Here is a 22613-nt window from a genome sequence, read left to right as displayed (position 1 = left end):
TGGAAAATTGACCAGTAGAAAACGATACTTTGGAGCGAGGAATCAAGGTTCTCCTGTTTCTAATTTGATGGAAGGGTGTGGAGGCAGTCTGATGAACGATTGTTACCACAGTGTGTTGTACCCACAGTAAAATTTGATGGTGGCGTAATGGTGTGGGATGCATTCAGTTAGTTTGGAGTGGGATCACTGGTAGTTGTCCGTAGTTCCATGAAAGCAGCTCAGTACCTTGATATTCTGGATAATTCCATTAATTTCTGTTTGCCTCAATCTTTTCTGAATTGCCCATAAAATGTTTATAATTGATTATAGCTCTTCTACCTGATTTCAGTTCGTTTACTTTTATAGTATTTAATGAATGATCTGGTTAATGATTGTTATTTGCATTTATTTACATACTAATTAGGTGATTTTTTCAGATCTATATATTTTTTAAAAAATTCTTCTTAATACCACGTATATTTGATGTCTTGAGTAATGGTGTGTGGTGGGGATGAATTGAATTACCTTTTAAGGAAGTAATTAAACATTTCCATTAAAAATACATCAGAGTGATGTGTGTGTGTGTGTGTGTGTGTGTGTGTGTGTGTGTGTGTGTGTGTGTGTGTGTGTGTGTGTGTGTGTGTGTGTGTGTGTGTGTGTGTCAGTGGCATCGCATGCCCATTCCGGTTGGGTGTGCTGTCGTGTGGGTTATGCAACCTGCATTACAAATTTCACCTCAATTTTACCATATGCATGGGCATGCATCCACAGAAAAGTTTTCAAGGGGAGGAAGAGCAAAGCTTGGAGGCAAATAATTACATCAATAAATTTTTATATTTATTGATTTAATTAAATAATTACATCAATAAACGTCTTTTACCTTTTTTTTTGATATAATTATTTGTCGATATAAACTATAAATACATTATTTTCATTTTGCATCGATTTTACTGATCTTTAATTCTGAAGGGGGGGAAGCATTCAGAATTAATAGTTTGTAGCAGAATTTCATATATAAAAAAATATACCGGGCATATTTCATTAAAAATCAACTAATTAATTCATTTTAAATTAAATTATTTCAGTTTAAAAGCAAAAAAAAATTTACAAAGTAAAATATTATTAAATGACATAAAATACCTTTAAAAAATGTATTTTTCAGTTTAAATTTGTTTCACTATAAATTTACTATTCACACTACACTCAGTGACTCACTAGACACAGAAGGAAAACTAACCGGGTACTATTCACAAATCAGAAAAAGATGAACCGAAAACAGGAACACATGTTTTATTGCTGCAATAAAATACTTGTTCTATCGCTATCCTGCCGTGGGCCGAAACAGGCAAACCCATAATATAATTTTAAGACAGACAAAGTGTCCCAGGATCAAGGGTGTAAGATTACATATCTCAATCAATTTTACGATTAGAAGTTGGGGAATTTTTTAATCGATCCCGGGGAAAAGTGCGCCGTTCCCTTCCCCTGCAGACGACCATGACCATGTGATTGCATTTTTAATGATGTATGAAAGTTTTCAGAGGGCATAACACAACTGCGCTCATCTTAATTGGTCCAATGCAATTAATTGCAGGATAACTTTGAATATTTCTGCATAGAGTGGGGGATAAATCTGTTTTAGGATTTGTTAGAAAACAACAATCAAGGAGAATGCTATATTTTATTGGTATATTTGAAATACTCAAAGATGAAATATGTGAACCATCATTTTATAAGAATAGGAAAGAATAAGTGTCAGTAGAAACACTTTCATTAATGGTAAACGAATTATTAATAATTATCATTTCTGATATGTGTGTCCTATAAGTTACTGGGTACAGCGAATAGCACAATCCTATAAAGTCTGAACATAAATAAGTGAATTTATGATGGCATAATTTTAAAAAAAAACTTATGAAGAGAGAGAGAGAGAGAGAGAGAGAGAGTGTGTGTGTGTGTGTGTGTGTGTGTGTGTGTGTGTGTGTGTGTGTGTGTGTGTGTGTGTGTGTGTGTGTGTGTGTGTGTGTGTGTGTGTGTGTGTGTGTGTGTGTGTGTGTGTGTGTGTGTGTGTGTGTGTGTGTGTGTGTGTGTGTGTGTGTGTGTTGCAGGAATAAATATGGTATTTCGTAAAATTTGTTGCATATGTGTATTTCTCTGTTTTGTGTATATTTCGCTCCATTTTCCAAGAACTTTATTTTGTTTACTGAGACTCAGTATACATAACATCCGATCATTATCGGAATTATCCACACTTTCGGGAATCCTACATTGATTAGTTAGTTTTTTTTTTTTTTTTTTTAGTATCAGCGGTTCTTCTGTTTAACAATCTCACATTATGCTGGTATTTTGTTGTAGATCAACAACGTCTTATAATACACAGAATATTCATTTTTATTCAGGAATAGATATTTTTTACTGTCATGTTTCTGAAGACTAGAATAAAACTGTCTCTATATACCGTTAAAAAACTTTGCAACCTCAACAGATGCTATACTGCACAAGCAAAAGAAAAAACAATTAACTTTTTTCTCCTAACATCCACTTTCAAATTTTCAGTTCGTTCTAGAAAATATGTGTAACAGCTGTTTTTAATACAGCCATCAGATATAGAAAGCGCTCAACTCATGACAAGTGACAAAGTTTAATTGGATCGGTTGATACAATAAGCAATCACAGATGCTAGGTGCTTGGTGAGCAGCTCAAAATGTTAGATCATCCAGCCTCGCCTTCTCAACCGTTTAAAATACTAGAAAGCTAAGAATTTGACCAACTGCGCCCTCTTTGCATCTTTTCGAAGGGCGCAAAGGTGTATGCATTTTGAAAGCACACCCGGGCTATTAAGGTAACGCGAATGTAACGCAATGCTTACGAGTCGAAAAGTGCCCTCTTCATGAAGCACTAATGCATTATTACCCCATCCTGAAGAGGACAATAAAGCATTAGTATATTTTGTTCGATTTTAAGTCTGCAAACAATTGAGCAAGTCTTTAACGGGAATAAATGCAAAAATATAATATCGGTGATACTGATATTTCGTGGATGAGCACCGCACACCTAGCACAGCCAGAATATTCACCCCAGAAATATATATATATATATATTTCGTTCATTCTTGTTATGTTAAGAATTGTCCCCATTACCGAATCGCTTTCATTCTTTTGTATACACTTTTTTACTCATTCATTAATTATTAAAAACACTTTTTTCATCTATCTTAGTACATCCATTTATTCATACAGTACAATACCATCTTCTGCCTTATTCACCCTGGCTTGGCACATATATCTTTTCTTTTTCACTTCTTTTGTCTGGCTATCCTGAGGGCCGTTTTGACAACTTCGTTATCCAGACTTTCATACAGGTTAGCATAGGCTTCAGCTTTTGATCTTGCTACTGCACTCTTTGCTTCTCTATATTCCATTCTGCTGTTTTCATCAACTACTCTGTCCCACTTTTGCTTGGCTATTTTCTTTTACCCAAATTCACTGCAGTGATATTAACGGTAAATTCTGTAAATGCAAAACATAGTCAACACAGATCTCAAAATAGCGGCAGCATGATTTCCAGGGAATAAACTTACTCTGAATGTTAGAAAAAACAAATTTTATAATTCCTAAACTCAGAAATGTTCTTCTTAGTAAAACTAATTTTTTCTTCCCTATATTCCTACATAACTGGAATTCTAAAAGTAATCTAAATTATGACTGCGTAGAGATAGAAAACGTGAATACTATAATTTAGGATTAAAAAATTTACAACTCATGCTAGAAACCACATGTTAGAGAAGTATGTAACATGTGGTAAGATTTATGCTATATGGTGTCTTCTTTTTCAAAGGATTCTTAACCGTGACAATGTTAAGAACATTATATTTCGCACGATACAGTCTGTAATAGAGTACGGTATACTAAGATAGGGAGTAACATATCATACTAAACTGACACCCTATCTATACAAAATAAACAATAAATAAAGAGCCACTACAGTAAACGCCAATTATATCCTATTGAATATCTTACGATATATACAATAATATGTTTACACGATGCTATTTTTCCTAAAGTCCGATAACCAGTATGTAAGCATTAGGAAAAATACTTCTACAGAAAATCAGGTGTAAAATATTTAATTACAGCACATATGCGGTTTGACATGGATCCCACATAGTGTTGGGTTGCATCTGTATCTACCACATACATTTAACAGTCATTTAACTGCCTCAGATTTGACGGAAGAGGACGTTATTTGTGGAACTGTTTTTATAACATATCCCATATTGAAGATGGTAGAAGTCTGTCATGCTCACTGAACCAATGACGAAAAATTCTTGCGCGATGGGCAGCAGTATTATCGTCCATGAAAAAACCGTCACTTACTAGATAAAAGTCAGAATTCAAGGATCTTTCCTGGCCACCACAAACCCCAGATCCGTGAGCGAAGTCCCCCTTCCATCATATCTGAGCGAATTAAAGAATTGTCTGAACGCCTGGCACATGGCAAACGTAGAATAGAATGCAATCCAATACCCGTTGGTATCTAGCCAAACCACATATGTGTTGTAATTCTGTCTAAAGAGGCGGTCCAACATGGCTTTAAATAAAGGTTTCTAAATTAGTGGCCGGTATGTGTATCTCACCAAGCCATTATGCACTTTGTAGCAATCATTAATGCAATACTAAGATTTCACTAATTTCCACCATGCTGGAAAGAAGTTGACATAATCCTAAGTCCGAAACCGGGAAAAGCAAACAGTTCTCTTAGACACTACCACATAATCAGCTTGCTCTGCAGAATAGGAAGGACTGCCGAACGAGAGATACTGAGAAGATTACAAAATCTCACGAGAAACAAAAAAAAAAGAAAACCTAATACCCGATGACCAGTTGACTTCCGTGAGAATCTCTCTCCACTCTTAAATAAATCGTCAGAGTTGTGGAGCACATCAGTGTTCAATACAATTGGAGACACCTGTGCCGTCTTGACGTTGCATAGACATTTGATAAGGTCCTGCATAGAGGGTTACTCTATAAACTAATCGATGTCAAACCGCCATTAGCCGTGACCAGCCTTTATCGGTTCCTATCTCCAGCATGGGATGCTTGGCGCGAAACTACAGGGAATCAAATCATCTGAAAGCAGAATTACAGAAGGAGTTCCTCAGGACTCCCTACTGTCACATTTACTCTTCACCATTAATATGCCTCACATCCACGCACGGTGACCACAACAGTGGCGCGATCCCTATGGCCGAGCTTGGTAACCGAAAAGCTGTAGACCGCTATATCAGAATTACGGCAATGGTTCAGGGGATATAATGCAGTGACTTCAATGCAGAGAAGAGTGTCGCTGTCCTCTTTACAAGAAAACGGATACACCATGAAGGCGAGGTAATCATGTTTCACACCCCCATCCCCTGGTAGCTAGTCGCCAGATACTTGGGATTATAGCTAGACAACGGACTATGCTTTGCGTCCCATGTAGATTACGCATGCTGAAAAGCATACAAATAATAAGACAATTACCCGTTATGAAATGTAGCAGTCGACTCGGCTCGGATATCAAGCTGCTCCTATACAAAACGATGCCTAAAAACTGACATACGGATCACTAGCTGGGTAGACATGGCAGTCTCAAACGTCAAAAATATATAAATCATAAATAAACACATGCAATCGCATATCGTTCAACGTTCCATTGTTCATGAGGAAAAGAGGGCTTCACCGACAATCCCATAAATATCCCAGTATCGCAACCTTCCTAAACGCGAAACGGTAGCAAAGGACTATGCTTTGTGTCCCATGTAGATCAGATCCACTCTAACACATTAATCCTCAGACAGTGGACAACGAGGAATTCGTCTACAAGGTACAAACGGCTCAAAGCGTCATTGTGCAAGTAAGTAGGAAATACACTGCTAATCCGACCACAACGGGTTGCCAAGAGCTCACTATACAAACCTAAGTTAGATTTTTTTTTCTTTCAGAAACTGATAAACTAATAAGGTACAAAATGTCGAGTCCATGTTGCCAGAATCGTTATAAGTTGTCTGACTTCTATTCATATCTTTGTCGGTGGTAGTACATTCCAATTTCTCCATTTTTTAGACAAACCTTGTAGTGCGCAACTCTTAGAATTTCTAAGATTCACGAAAACCAATGACCTGAGCTCTGATTTCCTAGTTATTTTTCAATGGAAAAGGGATAACCTGCTAGAGTTCAATGCTACCACAAATTAGTTCTGTGTAATCTCTCTCTCTCGCAAGAAAGAACTCACATCCCTCCCTCCGTCGTACTTTCAATAATACCCAGATATCGATCACGTTCAAATTTTCATTTTTTGGACTGTCCTCTTCCTCCAAACGTTTCTGACACAAACACATTTCAAAGATAGCTTCTGCAGCAGCTATTAATCTTGGTTACTTTTTCACTACATCACACTTGAGCAGTTGCTAACTCTATATATCCCAAATCTAGCATATTTGGGATATCCATGAAATACTGCTCAGCTCAATTATTTGGAGTGGCATACCAAACTACTCTTTAAGATTGCTCGATTCTATCCAGAAGAGTGCAATCCGGTTAATTAATGGCCCTTTCTCATACATACATGTATGTATGTATGGCCCTTTCTCATACATTGCTTCATTCGTCCCCATAGAAGGTCATTTTCCGCCTTATGCATCTTCTACAGATATCACGGACAGTGCTCTGCCGAATTGGCCATTATTTTCCGTACACTTTCCTCCAAAATCACAAGAGCTGCTGCTAACCTACCCATTTAAAGTCCAGCTAGTAACTTTCAGAACAAAACAAGATTAAGCAACTTTTCTGCTTCCTGTTTCATTCCATCTACTTCTGACTACTGCTTTGGAACAACCATCCCCACTTCCCCACTGGCCTTAACCAAAGAACACTTTGGTTAAGTCAGTGCAGGAAGTAAGGATGGTTCTTTAGTTTATAAAAATCTTTAATTCTTTTAAAAAATGTAATTCCTTTTATTTCTTCTCATCCTCTTGCCCACATACGCCACTGATCTGATAGGTCTTGTGACCTTTGATGTGTGGTTTATACGAAAAAATGAGCTTTGGTTTTTGAATGAGAAAAAATGAAAAATAAAGGAAAGGTGAACTGAAGGGTATACTACGTTCCGTTTCGGAAAGGAGAAGAATGGCTAGTCAAAAAATAGTAAATAATAATTGGCCAGCAATGGTTGGTCGATTGGTAGAGCCTGTGCTACTAGTGGCTCAGCAAAAAGTTAAGCAAGTTGAGCATGGTTAATAGTCGGAAGGAGAGCAATCGTTCGATGCTGTTGGCATACTCTCCCTCGATGAGTTTTTTGGACTCCCTGGAGGTGTCACATAATAATAATAATCAATAATGTGATAGAATTAGAGACAGTATAATTACTCATTTTAAAACAACGGAAAACAAAACTACTTTTCCAGAATAAGTACAACAATAATGTTTGAAATGGAGTAGAAATTACTGCAGAATCAGTTAGAGAAATTATTCAAAAATGAGACTAATCGTCTTAGGAGGTCGTAAAGCACAGGTTGGAGAAGACAGTGTGGGATAGAAAAAGTTTTAGAGCCATTTGATGAAGAATAATTACTATTAGATTTTCGAATTTAGCTGAAATTTGGGAATAGCTGGTTTGACGAGAGAGAGAGAGAGAACACCACAAAATCAAAAGTTGTTGGGATTTTGAGAAAAAAATCAAGAGTAGATTATTTAATTCTTTATGAACAATGGATGGAGCGGGGAAGTCATGGACATCCATGACAGAGTGGGATAGAGAAAATAGAGTGGGACATATATTGCAAACTGATTAGCTGAAAACCACAAAATCAAAAGTTGTTGGGATTTTGAGAAAAAAATCAAGAGTAGATTATTTAATTCTTTATGAACAATGGAGCAGGGAAGTCATGGACATCCATGACAGAGTGGGATAGGGAAAATAGAGTGGGACATATATTGCAAACTGATCTAGTATGCAATGTATGGAGATCCTAAACTTCTCATAGCCACCTCTGATGTGTGTATGGAAAAATAAATAAGGAGATAAAAAGAGAGATGAGGGAAGGAAGAGAGAGCTGAATCTTTGGATGTTGGAGGTAAAGTACAAGAATTTTATTCTCGAATCTAAATGTAATGACTAATGTTAGGAACGCCAAAAATTTTATTTTTGAGAATTTTTTTTTAAAAGTCTATAAAGACTAGCTCAAGGATGATATTATTATTTTTAATGAGAAAAAGACACACGGACACAAAATTGAAGTGGAAAACGATAGAGAGCTGGGTTGAATTTACATAACCCGGAGCAAGCTATTAAAGTGAACACGAAAATAATCTATTAATTAATAGGGAAACTAGGTTTTTTTAAACTAAATGAAGAGAGAAATCATTTGTGTAGCAGAAGAGAGAGAGAGAGAGAGAGAGAGAGAGAGAGAGAGAGAGAGAGAGAGAGAGAGAGAGAGATCACGATGTTGCGATAACATTCTTTTTTGATAGATCTGTTAAAGAAATATGAGATCCATAGTGGCATAAATTGAAATGAATATAGAAATGGTAGAATTGATAGGAAAATACTTATGGGAAAGGTTTAAGAAGCATTAAGGAAGACGGAATATGGAAAATCCCCTGGAATAAATGAATTGCCGTATTATGGCTGATTCAGAACCTCTGATATTTGAGGATTGAAATGGTTGTTTGACATCTTTAAACTGATTTAGAGAAAGCAGGTGATATCTGATGACTCGCGAAAGGGGATTTTGCTCCAAATATATAATGGAGGTTCAAGAAAGGAATGTACTAAGCTTTTGGAGGAATAATATTATGATCACTCTTCAAAGATTTATAAAATAATAATGGAATCAGGAATTAGCGATAAAATGGAGGAAGCTGTGAGTAAAGCTGTTTTGTTTTTGAAAAACGGAGTCAACTTTTGACTCCGTTTTTCAAAATTTTGCTTTAATGCTAATGATGGAAAGAAACTGAATTTGGAAAACGGCCATTTATGGCATTTTCTGATTTGGTAAAAGCCTTTGGTCGGATTCAGTGAGAAAAAGTGGGAAAACGTAGGCATATGAAAAGAAGAAATATTTATCATCAAGATTATGTGTATGAACTGCGAGAATGCTAAATTTAGTCATTTGGAGTTGTTTATTATTATTATTCCTGATACCTCCAAGGAGTCCGAAGACTCATCGCGGGAGAACACCTAGAACTATCTCAACCACTACACCGAACCTATACTACGAATCATCTCCATCAACGTCATCTACCGCCATTTATGCATAATAATAGACTGCAACCTGGTTGCAGTCTATTATTATGCATGGGTGTGTTATGGGTGTGTTATCTCCATTATGGGTGTGTTATCTCCATTGCTGTTCACTATGGTGAGGATTAGTGTATTAGATACCGTTAATAACCTGAAAGGGAAAAACAGCTGTATTCGCAGATCATGTTGTGATCTAGCCACATTTAGAAGAGCTACAGAGGAAACTGGACAAACGGGGCAGTAAGACGGGTGCAAGAATGGTGTTAAATCGCAAAGAAGAAATGTAAAAGTTAACTGTACATTTCTAACCAAGCGAAAAGAAAACGTGCTACAGTTATCTCTCATCTAGAATATTTTATTAATTTACTGAAACAGATTTTCCTACTTGTATATAGAATATGACTTCTACCATTGAGATAGCTAGCAGCATATTCACTCGTATAGCTCCCATTGATACCTGATTAAAGGTTGAAACCTGTGTGAATGGCGATTATTCCTATAATGTTTTGAAATATACATCTATGCATTTGCAATATACAATAAAGAAAGTGTGGTACGCATTATATGATATAAGACCAAACTGATATAAAATCATCTGTCTATGTAGAAGGAAAATAATCATGAAGTTACTTCACTTGAAATTTTATTTGCTAACGCTTGGGTTAAGATAAAAATATAACTTACTTTCTAACCAAGAAAATAAATAAATAAATAAAAGCTTTTCACTTATATTTTTCAGGCTCGTTCCTACGTCTCAATCTAATTTGTTCAAGCAATGAGCAATAAATTATTTCCGTTTTCTCTTATGTACACATATCTTGGTCGATAGAAACTGAGTTCACACTAACACAGTTAATCGTCTCTACAGTGTGTTATCACTGTGTGTTATCAGGCAGTGATAACACAGTGTGTTATCAGTCATGCTTTTTCCCTATTGTGTGTGGGGGTGTGGGTGGGTGCGGAGTAGACATCTCTACTTAACCAAAAACATTGTTTATAACATCCAGATATAAAATACAGCAGCTTTATTTTTAAAATAAATCCGCTAACGCATTTTATTCCCCAAAGGAAGTAAGTGAGGCCGTTTTAGCCCTATCTAAATTTTGGAGACTGAGAACGAGTAGTCAAACTCCACCCTTAGCCAATTAGAGGTAGCCTATAGCTAATTTTAAACGTGGAATTTTATTTTAAAAAATACATATTTTTTAGATAAGCTCTTTTTCTGTATATCTATAGATATCCATCTTCCTCTCGGTATCTTGGAGCAAGTGTTTCCCCATGCCTGTTTGCTTTCTTCCATGTCAGATTGTTCTCACATAAATGGACAATTAAAACTGAAGACATCGATATGGATAAAAAGCAGAAACAGAATCAATTTCTGTTTTCATCTACATTCCCTTATGCTATCGAGTTATTATTATTGACAGAATACAATTTATCAGAATATATGTTATCATATTAGATGCATCAATAATTTTCACACTGTTCTTTATTACTGTTTATGATGATACTACACATGGCAGATCAGAAGCCTCTTGTGCTATAATATCCGGGAATGTCAAAATTACAGATAACTTGATACTCTCTGGAGAACAAATGTGGCGGTTTTCAAGCAATCTTTCTTCCAATAAGCTGGGTTGGCCACTTTTTAAAGAACTGCATACTTCTTTCCAGCCTACAACTTGTCAGTTGCAAAGTAGATGCATGCAATGCTAAACCATCCAGACTAGCTCTCTACATTTGTTCTCATAACAAATGAGTGGATAAATCTCTTGAAAGATATAACAAACAAATCAGATGACGCCGTTTTTAATCCCCAGAAGGGGACAAACTATGCACACTCTCTAGTCCAAACTGTTTTTGTAAATCAGTTGGTAACTGGTGTTGGTAGTTGTCATTCATTGGAAGATTAGTGATATATTCATATGCAAATAACACAGCAAAAGTGCATGAGATGGGGATACAATAACTGTCATCACTGTGTGATACTAACTTTAAATGGCATTTCATGAAATGATGCGTCTGTGTGTATTCTACAGTCGATTTTTTAGATCTAAATAAAGAATTTTTGGGAAAACATAGTACTTACCTTCTCTAAAAGGAACTACCTGAAATAAACTTTGAAAATTTTCCTGTACCTATAACAGTCATGTTCGTTTCTTTTTCTCTCAAAGAAGGCATTTTAATGGCCAAAAAAGAAATACATTCTACCCTTAGCTCTGCCATTCCCTGGAAGAGATAAGGGACGCATTTATATCATCATTTTAAACTATTTTCTTTTTTTAAGCAACTGATAGTTGCTTAAAAAATAGTTAGTCCAAATCCCCCAGTCGTCACTGATTGCTGATTCAAGATGCAACGATCCCAAGACATCAGGGAAGGAAACTATGGCAGACAACTGCTGGAATCTTGTGGCCAGTTTCGCTAAATTATATATTATTGTCTCAAATAACGTGAGTGTTGGGTAGATTTGTTTGAGTTGGAGTTAAAAATCTGCGTTTTCAGGAGGGAAAAATCTATACCATAGATCGATTAACTCGGGAAGTGGTTACGAAAAGGCCTAGAAAAAGTTTCTGTAGTTGTCGACTAGAATCGTGGCTTTCTTCCAGCGGTCTAAAATGAAACCTACATACCGCCTGAATGCCAATTAAGGTCTGCCCATATCATATGAACAAGATAGATATTTTACCACTTTATTGGAGCGAATATCGTGTTCAGCATACTATTATTTCTTAATTTAGCTTCTTGTTAATCGAGTCGCTCCATTTTTAAAATGTGTGTTAGTTTGTTCCTTAAAAAAAGGGAGGAGGAATACTGCATAAGTTATGAGGTGAACGTCTTCTGTAAATTGACCATTTTCAGACCCATTTGCAGTTGTTGTTGGATTAAACAGATTCCCAAAGAAAAAACTTGTCCATTGAGAGAGGTGATCAGCTAGCTTGCCTTCCGTCGAAAAGTTGTGTCTACCCACTGCTGAGTACTGCAATTTTACATTCATCACTCATGTGATCCGGAATATGTCAAATCATTTATAGTCGAATATATAAGAATTACAAAACTATTTAGAAAATACATGCTAGCTTCAAATAACAATTAAACTAATGTGATTTATAGGTATCTCTTGACTCCTCCAGTATTCCTTGAGTTCATTTACTGAGTTAGAGAATGTACCAAGTTAAAGGAACAGTGCTACTTCTCCTAGAATTTTCGGAGCACTTCCTTCTTTTCTGAAAATGCATTATTCTATACTCTAATTATAGTTTTGATAACTGATAAATGTTTCCGGTCATGGAAAATTGTTTATGAAAATTAGATTTATCCTTACTGACTGATTTCATACATTGGTACAGTATTAATTATATAAACCCCTTAAAAGATTATTCTTCAGATTCCTCAGCTGATCTTTAAATATGAATGCAATACATATATTCGATATTGATATGTTGTTAAAATCGGTTTTCATATTTTCGTCACATTAATAAACTAATAAAACTGTGTAGGATTCTTTACAGAATACTGTACTTATAAGCTGAATAATGAACTCAATAATAATGAAGTTTAAAATACACATTTCTGCTTTTGGCGGAGATAAAGTTATAGTTGGCACTGTAAAAGTAAAATGATACTTACGTAAGTGTCCGAACTACGAATTATTCCCGGCTGAACAGCTTAAACGTAAGCTGTAACCAGTGGTGCATTGCAGACTGCAACATATCGTAAATGTTATATGACACGTTATTATTCTTGGCTCCCGCAACTGTTTCTGTGTTTTACAACTTCCTTTTGGCTTGACTTATTATAATTGATTGTGTGTGTGCTTTTTTTTCTGTATTGGATTTCAATATATGAACAAGAATTTCAATTCAAACATTACCTATTATTATTATTATTAGCTGTACCGAAGGTATAGAAATGTGAAGCTTTACTTTTCTGTCTCATCAAAAGTGGCCAAGTAAGTAAATCTTTCTTGATGTTGTAAACTAGAAAACATGAGAAACAATTTATAAATTTTAAGTGTTCTGTGTTATTGGTAGAGAGAAATAAACTTCAGCAGAAGTGGGTATTTGGGGGAGCATGGATTTCTGCTGCAAAGCGAGATGTATTACAGTGAATACAAGTTCCGGCAAATCATAATTATCGTCGTATGATACACCTAGAAAATACTGCAGTAGCTAAGTTAGCAGATCATACTATCAGTTTTAAATGTTGAGTTCATTTTTTAAACTGTGCGTTCGCGTATTTCTACATCTGCAAAGGGTTTTATTATTATTATTATGAATTTTCAGGAATTTTTGTGGCACTTTTGGAAGGATCAAACATCCAAGCTTGTGATGTAAAACAATTTCCTACACACACACACACTGCAAACTTTTGCGATGAGTTTTATCATCCATTGTAAAATAGTTGTTGAAACGCGATGTGTTAATTTGCTATACGTATTGCCCATTAATAGGTTTAAGAAGGCAAATAGGATTGCATATCCGTTTCAAATGGGAGAATGAAAGGCGGTAGATCAATTTGAGAATTGGATAGCATTGGTTTCAATGCACTACATACACATGAAATAATTGGATTACAGTGATTCCTGAGACCCCACAAAATATAAAGGTAAAGATATGATCGTTAAAGATATATCTGTAATATTATAATCGCTTGGAAAAATCTTGATGGAAGGTAAAAACTATTTGAATGACATATGTTTCTAACTGATTTACCCTGCCACATGAGTTATATCATTATGCATCTCTGAAGTGACAACGGTGATACATATAATGGTGCAACTGCATTGCAAGTCTTTGGCTTTGAGATGATCAATAATTATATTCATGTGTTAGAAATGGCAGTTGTAGTCCTATGAAGGTATATTATGAGATGATTGGGGAAATAAAGTGTGCAATTTTTGAATCAAAATAGTTCTTTCACCGACTTAAAAAGTGAAATTAGTTTTCTGAGGAATGTCTAGAAGCCCCGACCATTTATCTTTGTTGGACAACGATTTTATATATATATAATAGGTGCTTTAGGCACCATCCCTATAAACATTGAAAAAACATCTAGAAGCACTCGAGTTAGATGGATTAAAAATTGGGCAGCTGCAAAAGGCCGCTTTGTTTGGCACAGCATTCAGAAAGTATTTCCACAACTCATAAGGCCCTTGGGTAGGCTTGAATTAGTGGAATATAACCAGTTTACTTAAGACTGAGGAAGCAAATCAAGCTTGGATGATTATTATATATATATATATATATTTTTTTTTTAACTTTGAAATCTTTAGCAGCTTATCACTACCTTGCAAGATGATATAAGCAAATTAAACCACTGTAGTAGCAAGAATTGCAAATTTCATATATCAATTCTGTTTTATTTTATTTTATTTTTTACCACGTGAAGAATTTGAATAAGAAATTTAAGTTTACAGAAATGACTACTGTTTGGAGAAGTAATTATCACTGCAGCTGGTTTTGCCAGTATGCCTTTTTTTTTTTGCAGTGTGTTATGCATTATTAGGCAATTGCATCTGCTATAGGCTACTGTTAATATCTTCCTCTGGTGTAAACACGACAGAAAAATTATTAAATCTTATCTCTTTTTTTTTATAATTTCAAAAATAAAATATAAAAATTTAATCAAATTTTTATCCATGAAATTGCATGCATATAAATTTGCTCGTACACAAGAGTGATAAAAACTATTTAATAAAAGATTTTGCCACTAAACTTTGAATATGGTTGCCACTAACATCTTCAGGGTGATTATACTTGACTGTTGCTTTGCATGGCAAATCCATAGCAATTCTTTGTATGGATACTATCAGTTTTAAATATTGAGTTTGTTTTTTAAACTGTTTTTGTACCATTTATTGCACATTCATTTTACTAATTCATTAAATTATTGCAGTTTTTTTTCAACTGTTAGTATTCTTTGTACTTAGTTATTGAGAAGGGAAAATTTATAATTTCCTAAGAAAGGAAATATTTACTTAGAGTAAACTGCTTAGGTATAATTTATCTGCCTCATGCATGAGGCAGAAGAACATATAGCACATCAGTACTGCTTGTAAGGTGCAGATGAGGATTTGTAAAGAAGCTATCTAAAGAAGCTGGCCTGGTTGGCCGAGTGGTTAGCGTATCCGCTCTCCAGCCAGGGCTGCGGGTTCGAATCCCGCCATGGGCAAGGATGTTTGTGATTATCTGTGAAAAATACTAGTAGTGGTGGACAGTAGATGGTGTTGGTGTAGATGATGTTGTAGTTGATGCATTGAGCGGTGAAGACAGAGTTGTAGAGTTGGTGCCCTCCCTCGATGAGTCTTTGGACTCCCTGGAGGTGTTACGTAATAATAATAATAAATAGATATTCTTCTTGAAGAACTAGAGGTACTTCTTTGGGAAACTTTTCATAAGAAATGCTGTTTCAGAGGACACAGGTAGATGGAATAAAAGTAGGTTCAGCATGTTTGCATTTGTACTGAAAAGAGATGTTGGTCAGCTACTGCTCTTTTTTTAACATGACCCACAGAAAGTGGAGGAATGATGGTTGCCACTTAGAGCACTTCCCCATGGAAGTACCTGTGGAGAAATGACAGAGTTCTAACAGTGCATTTGTAAGATAGCTGTTGAAATGAGTCAGTGAGAAGAGGGATCATCTGTGAGCCAAATCACTCTTCCCTGGACAGCATCAACAATTTTTGGTGATGTTTTGGGTGAACTGCCTCAAAAAAATGTTAAAGATTTTAAGGATGGAAAGATTTGGAAATTTTATTGAGTTAGCACTGAATGGGTGAAAATTAGTAACTTGGACAGAAAGGAATGCCTGAAGAAGCTATTGATGTGATGTGTTTATTTATTCCAGAAGGGGCTGAAGGTAAATGTCAGCTCAAGGGAGTGAGATTTGATCTGAACCTGTCAGATTTTTGTAACATTCAAGGTAACCAGATTATCCTTGTCCTGTTGAAAAATGGTAGTGAAATCAGCATTTAAGAAACTAGTTACAGACAATCTTGTCTCTTGGGATATATGAGCACTGCATGGTTTATTGGATGAACAGAGGACAAAGGTAGATGGAATAAAAGAAGAAAAGTAGGTTCAGCATGTTTGCATTTGTACTGAAAAGAGATGTTGGTCAGCTGCTGCTGTTGTATATTATCATTATAAGCTATGGATGGGATTGGTGATCGAGAGCAAAGCTGTGGCCCTACCCACTGCTTTGCTGATGATAGTACACGTCACTCATCCCTTGTTAAACAAACCATGCAGTGCTCAGGCATCCCAAATTTCAGTCATCTGCAAGCCCTAAACATTTATCTGTGTACCATCTTTCAATAGGATGAGGACCACATGGTCATATTCAACACTCCAAAATTCAGTCTTGCCTTTTCTCTTGCAAAAGAGATCTCATCTATCCTTATCCTCAGTAATATACAAATCAGACAGAATCAAATCCTTTTGGACTGACATTTACTTCCAGTATCTCCTGGCATAAATACATCACAATTATAGCTTCTTCAGCCTCTAAAATAATTAGGCATTCTTTCCACTCAAGATGTTATTTTTTGCCCACCTAGCTATTAACTTTACATATTCCATATCCCTCCATCCTTAGAATACTGTTCACATGTGTGGGGTTGTGCACCCAAAAATCTCCCTAAAAATTCTCAATTTCTCAATGCGAAGAGAGAGATTCAGTTGATGCCTCGCTTCCTCGCTGATTCACTTCCACTATTTTATAAATGCACTCTTTCAACTGTCTTTTCTAGATGTACTTCCATTGTTACTGCTCCACTGAATTGGCAACTATCATTCCTCAACTTTTTGTTGCACCTATGTTAAACTACAGCTGCGGCTGCCTGCTGTTGTTTGCATTTATATTGTGGTGTATAATGCAATATAACTACGAACACACCACCTGGTTCTGGTTGACTGAGTGGTTAATATATCCAACTTTCCAACCAACAGGCTGTAGATATGAATCCCACCTAGATAATCACAAACATGAATGTTTGTGATTGTCTAGGTGGGAGATGAATTTCATTGCTCAGTGTGAAACCACTTTTGCTTATTGGAATTGTGAAGTGGCTTGAAAATGTTCCCTGTTTGGTCTCTTAGAGAAGGATTTCTGGATTATTTAATATGTTCACACCAGGCTGTTGTTCTGTGTTATTACATTAATAGAGCACAATACATGTCCCCGCACGAATGTATTGTGAAATAAATAAAAATACAAAAAGTATATAACATTAATAAAAAAAAAAAAAAAAAAAAAGAAGAAGATAAAAAGTGATTAACCTATCTAGAGTACTAATTTATTACAACTTTTGGTGTGGTGGAGTCACGTTCTCCTTTTCCTCTTTTATTCTGTCTGCCTATGTCATCTGGAACTTCCTTCTTTATGAAGTATTCTCAAATAGATAAAATCTCCATCTCTTAAAGAAAAATGTCAATAAACTTCTTTCCTTCACTGGTACTCAACCACAGCACTGATATCCTTATATGTTCTTCTGCTTCTCATGTATGGGGTCAGTATTAAAAAAAAAAAAATGAGATGTGTGAAGGAGAAAGTGTATAGACTGTAGATCAGTGTCCTGAGGCACTTTTGATTAGTGCTGAAGCTCAGAGAGTTGGCCATCCACCATAACACAACGAATAATCAAAAATAAAGCTGTCCACCCAATTATAGAGGATGGCAAGATGGATTCTACAGTGCCAGAATCCATGCAGTGGTCATTGGTTAAGGCCTCTAGGTAGTGGAGAAGTTGACCGTTGATGTTCCATTATTTTGGAGAGAACTGAGATGATGGAATCAGGCAGCATATGTCCAACCCTTTCTTAGAAAAGGTTGGACATATGCTTGCTTTCATGCACTGGGATAAGTGCCAACTGTGTATAAAAGATGATAAACTATATTGGACAGGTGTTTGTTTTGGAGTACATTTGAGTAGAATTGGCGAGATGCCATCAGGATTGTTGATTGATAGGCGAAAAAAGAGAATAGGAAACATTTAAGTTCCTTAAAAACATAACTAATATTTTTGAGAAAGTTATGATGTATACTGAATATTAATTATAATAATTTTAAGCCTTTCTACAAGAATTAAGCTACTTTAAAGATTTTATAGGATTTTTATAGAGGAAATTTTTCAGCACTTATCCAGATCAAACGGTCATCACCGGAAATTGGGTAAGAGTGTGGTTAGCAAATGTGAGAGGAGAAGATTTTTCTCTTGCAGAGTAATGAATGAATGGAATGAGTTGCTAGAATCATTTTGTGAGTGCTTTGTCTGTGCATATGTTGTGCTAACTGTAATATACTTTGCTTGGAGACATATGAAATTTTTTTGTCTGTGCATTTTTGTTTATTCTCTGGCATAACAGGGTTATTTCCACTTTGGGCTAATATGTATTATTCTTATTACGTGACAAAGTATCTCTAAGGAGTCAGTCCAAGGATTCATCAAGATAGGGCACTCTACTCTACAACTCTTATGTTACTTTTATCACCCCACCTGAAAAAAATTGCTGTTTTCACATGCACGTATGTTACTGGAGAGTGAAATTTATTAACTGTATAAAGTATTCAGAACTAATTTATTTAATCACAATGTAGTTTTAGTTTTGCTGCTGCCTCTGAGATGTGGGCAGAAATAAGTAGGAAGGATGCAGAAACACTTTTTTTTTTTTTTTTTTTTTTTTTTTAAATATCTAGTTTTGCTATCCTCTGGATTGTGACACTTCTCCAAAAGTTATACCATTGTTGAATATATTTGTAAATATTGTACTTAATTAACATATATTATCATTGTCAATTTTTGTCAGATATCAGACTTTGCACGATATTATTATTGATATGTAGAAGAGAGAGTAGAAAAACTTAATTATTAGTATTTATAATGTTTAATATAATTAGTCAGATTTTGTATTTTTATTGTAGTTGGATATTTACAAAAGACAAATTTTGGCTCTTCATATATCTAACAAAAGACAAAGCTTAAAAAAATAAACACAAGGAAAACATCAAGTCAGTAAGTTCAGCATGTCAGATACGTACTTAATAAAAGGTGCAAGTCATGATGTATAGGTATACTTTTGTCTGTATGGATGACAGTCATTGAAATTGAAGTACTGTAGTGTGAGTGTACTGATCTGTGATGAATGATGAAAGGAGGTCACCACATTTCTTGTAATAAACCAGTGCCCTTGGCAATTTTATGTATTGCATATATATATATATATATATATATACACACACACACACACACACACACACACACACACACACACACACACACACAGTAAAACCCCCTTTTTTACACTTTTCAGGGGACTGATGAGGAAAAGTGTAAATAGCAGGAAATGTAAAAAACATTTAAAAAAGGCTAAAGATGACTTGCTACTAGTAAGTCATCTTTAGTGAGTCTACATACTAGATTACAAAATTTAATAACTGAAAATAAATGAATTTACAATTATTTACATTTATCTATTTAAAAAAATCTTTAATTGGTGATTGTTTTTGCTTTTCGTTTTTTTTTTTTTTTTTTTTTCACATAGTGCCAGATTGCTTTGCATTTTGAGGTCAGTGCTTGACCAGTTTTTTACTATCGTGTTCAAAGTGGACATGGAGAGTCCAAGATCTTTTGCTAAATGCACACGTGTTCCGGCATGTTAATCTACACCTCGCAGAATTGCCATCTTTTCTTCTACCGAAATACATTTTCTGTCTTTTTTTCTCCATGTTACTGACATGAATAATCCACCACCGCAACTTGAAAGCAACTTTCACACGCTAAATTACATAGCAGAAATTCTGCAATATCAATTCGTACTGTGATTGAAAAATCACGGTATCGCTCATCACTATGTTACTGCTGCAAGCGTGCAAGTCACCATAATGGTGGAAACGAAACTACAGCCAAAAGCAACGCCATCTGGGAACAGAAATGCACAGATTTCCACAGAAATAGTTTTGAAAATCAATATTGCCACCCGAGAAAAAACGCAAATCACGGGAAATAACTTCCACATCAAGTTGTTAATGGAGGGAAACAATATATCGTAAGAATAGGCCTTAAGATGGGACCAACGGAAAATGACGTAGATGGCAGGAAAACATAAATTGCGGGAACGTAAAAACGGGGTTTTACTGTGTGTGTGTGTGTATTTATATATATATATATATATATAAAACTAATGCAGAAGTTTAGTTTAATGTTAAGGAAGAAGTATTAGAAAAAATATTTTTGATAAAAATTTCTGTAGTATTATTTCTGTACAAAAATTGAAATAAATTTTTAAGATTAAAAATTTTAAGTATGAAAAAATGAGTAGTATCATGTAAATCAAGTACTAGTACTAGACTAAAACATAAATATGGTTTAGTATTATTTATATATTAATCTCAACATACCAAGATGGTACATAAGTTAAATAATAAGTTAATAGGTAAATAAGTGAATGTTATTTCAGTTATCTGCTTCAGATAACTGAAATGAATTAGAACTAAGACTACTTCTGTAGTCTTAGTTCTAATTGGTCATTAATGACAATGAATATTGCTGTTGTCTTTTTTTTTTTTTTTATATGAGATGTTGTGAGAGTAAGAAAAAGAGTGATGAGGGAAAGTAATGAAATTGGGAGAGTGATGCAGAAAAGTGTAGGAAAGGAGGGTGTGAGAGATGCTTGTTCGGGTGTGAATGAAGTTATGAGTGGTATAATGTATGGTGATGGAGAGTAGAATTCCTGAGGAGTGCTTCTCTGGTGGAACAATAGAGAGAGAACAGTGACTTTAGCAATAAAGAGAGGGCAAGATGTAGAAGAGAAGATAGTGATGGTGGGCACAAATGATCTGAGCAGTACTATTAATTGGGTAGCAAAGGATTTATGAACAATGTTAGATATTGTGAAGAAGAAAAGTGTCAAAAATTGACACTTTTCTTCTTCACAATATGTGTGAAGATAGTGTGTGTGTGCTGTCGTTTTGATAATTGAGTTAAGTAGAAGAGCGATATTAATGAATGATATGATTGCAAGAATGTGCAGAAAAAGAGGTCTGGAATTTGTTGATGTCTGGAGTGTGTTTGAAGACAAAAGAGAGCTGTATGCAAGAGATGGGCTGCATCTGAACCTGGAAGGCCATAAGCCTTTGAAGAGGTTGCTGTTTTTCTCAGCGAGTTGAAGTAATTGGGAAGGAAACTAAAATTGAAAAGGTTGAGAGTAGGAAGGAGACGATTGTGTTCCTGAAAGTTTGTGCACCAGAACTATCCCAAAGCCTGGAAATTGGCCTATATTCAACCCATTCCTAAGAAAGGTGACAAATCACTACCATCTAACCACTGCCCCTATCTCACTCACCTCAGTCCTATCTAATTGATGGACAAAACCATCAATTCTCAACTTCTACCTTGAAGTCACCCAGCTATTAAGTGACCACCAGTATGGATTCTGTCGCTGCCGATCAACTGGAAATTCACTATCATATATCGCCCATCTCTGGACACATGCCATGGAGAAATTTGGTGAATTTCAAGTGGCTGCACTTTATCTCCAAAGCTTTTGAACAGGTCTGGCACAAAGGCTTACTTAAGCAAACTGCTATCATTTGGACTGCCTCAGAACTTCTGCAGTTGAATTCCCAGCTTTCTGTCTGGATGCACACTATGTGTGATGGCAGATGGTTCCCTATCCTCTCACCATCCAACTAATGCTGGAGTTCCACAAGGTTCTGTTCTCTCACCAACCCTCTTCCTTCTGTATATCAGTGACCTACTTCAGCTGACCTCCAACCCAATACACAGTTTTGCAGATGACAGCACATTGTACTCCTCCCTTTCATTTGACAAACCTTACTCTATGCAACTCACTTCAACCTACAGAACATCAACCACTACTGCCCTCAATTCCTCCAAGCCATCCTCCAATGGGGCTCAGATAACTTCAATGCTATTAAAACTTTTATTTCTCACAAAAAAGAACCATTTTCCCCCAGTATTATTTTTGCATTTCTCTTGAAAATGTTCTAATATGTTTCTGTCATTGCTTTGTTTGTCTTTCAAAGTAATTACTCCAGACATCTAGTATATCCTTCTCTTCAGTCTTCATGTCACCTTTATCATCTGTGATTCCGTTTACAACACTCTTTCCTTCATTTCTAAGCTTCTTCAATAGCCTCGAAAACATTTTACCATCTTCCTGGAATTCATTTTCCACACTCTTATGAACGTCTTCTCATGACTTTTGTTTAGCTACTTTTACACATAGGTTAGCTCTCTTACATTTTTCTCTGTATTCTTTTAGGATATCTGCTGACTTATTTGCTAGAAACTTTTGGTATGCTTTCTTCTTTTCCAGGACTGCTTCTTT

At 35.5% G+C, this 22613-nt stretch overlaps 1 protein-coding gene across 2 annotated transcripts in view; it reads left to right on the top strand.

Moving 5' to 3' along the window:
* The first annotated feature begins 12966 nt into the window (after positions 1-12966).
* Positions 12967-22613, top strand: part of Synd (protein kinase C and casein kinase substrate in neurons protein Synd) — a 323165-nt gene continuing 313518 nt past the window's right edge. For both annotated transcript variants that reach the window (XM_090394452.1, XM_090394450.1), the window contains exon 1: positions 12967-13213. The gene's annotated coding sequence lies outside the window, so the exon portion shown is untranslated. The remainder of the gene's footprint in view (positions 13214-22613) is intronic.

Source organism: Typopeltis vanoorti, chromosome 6, assembly GCF_054136105.1.
Source record: "Typopeltis vanoorti isolate ZY-2024b chromosome 6, IOZ_Tvanoo_1.0, whole genome shotgun sequence".
NCBI lineage: Eukaryota > Metazoa > Arthropoda > Arachnida > Uropygi > Thelyphonidae > Typopeltis > Typopeltis vanoorti.
The sequence above is the reverse complement of the archived record's forward strand: the minus strand, read 5'-3'. Positions and strand labels throughout refer to the sequence as shown.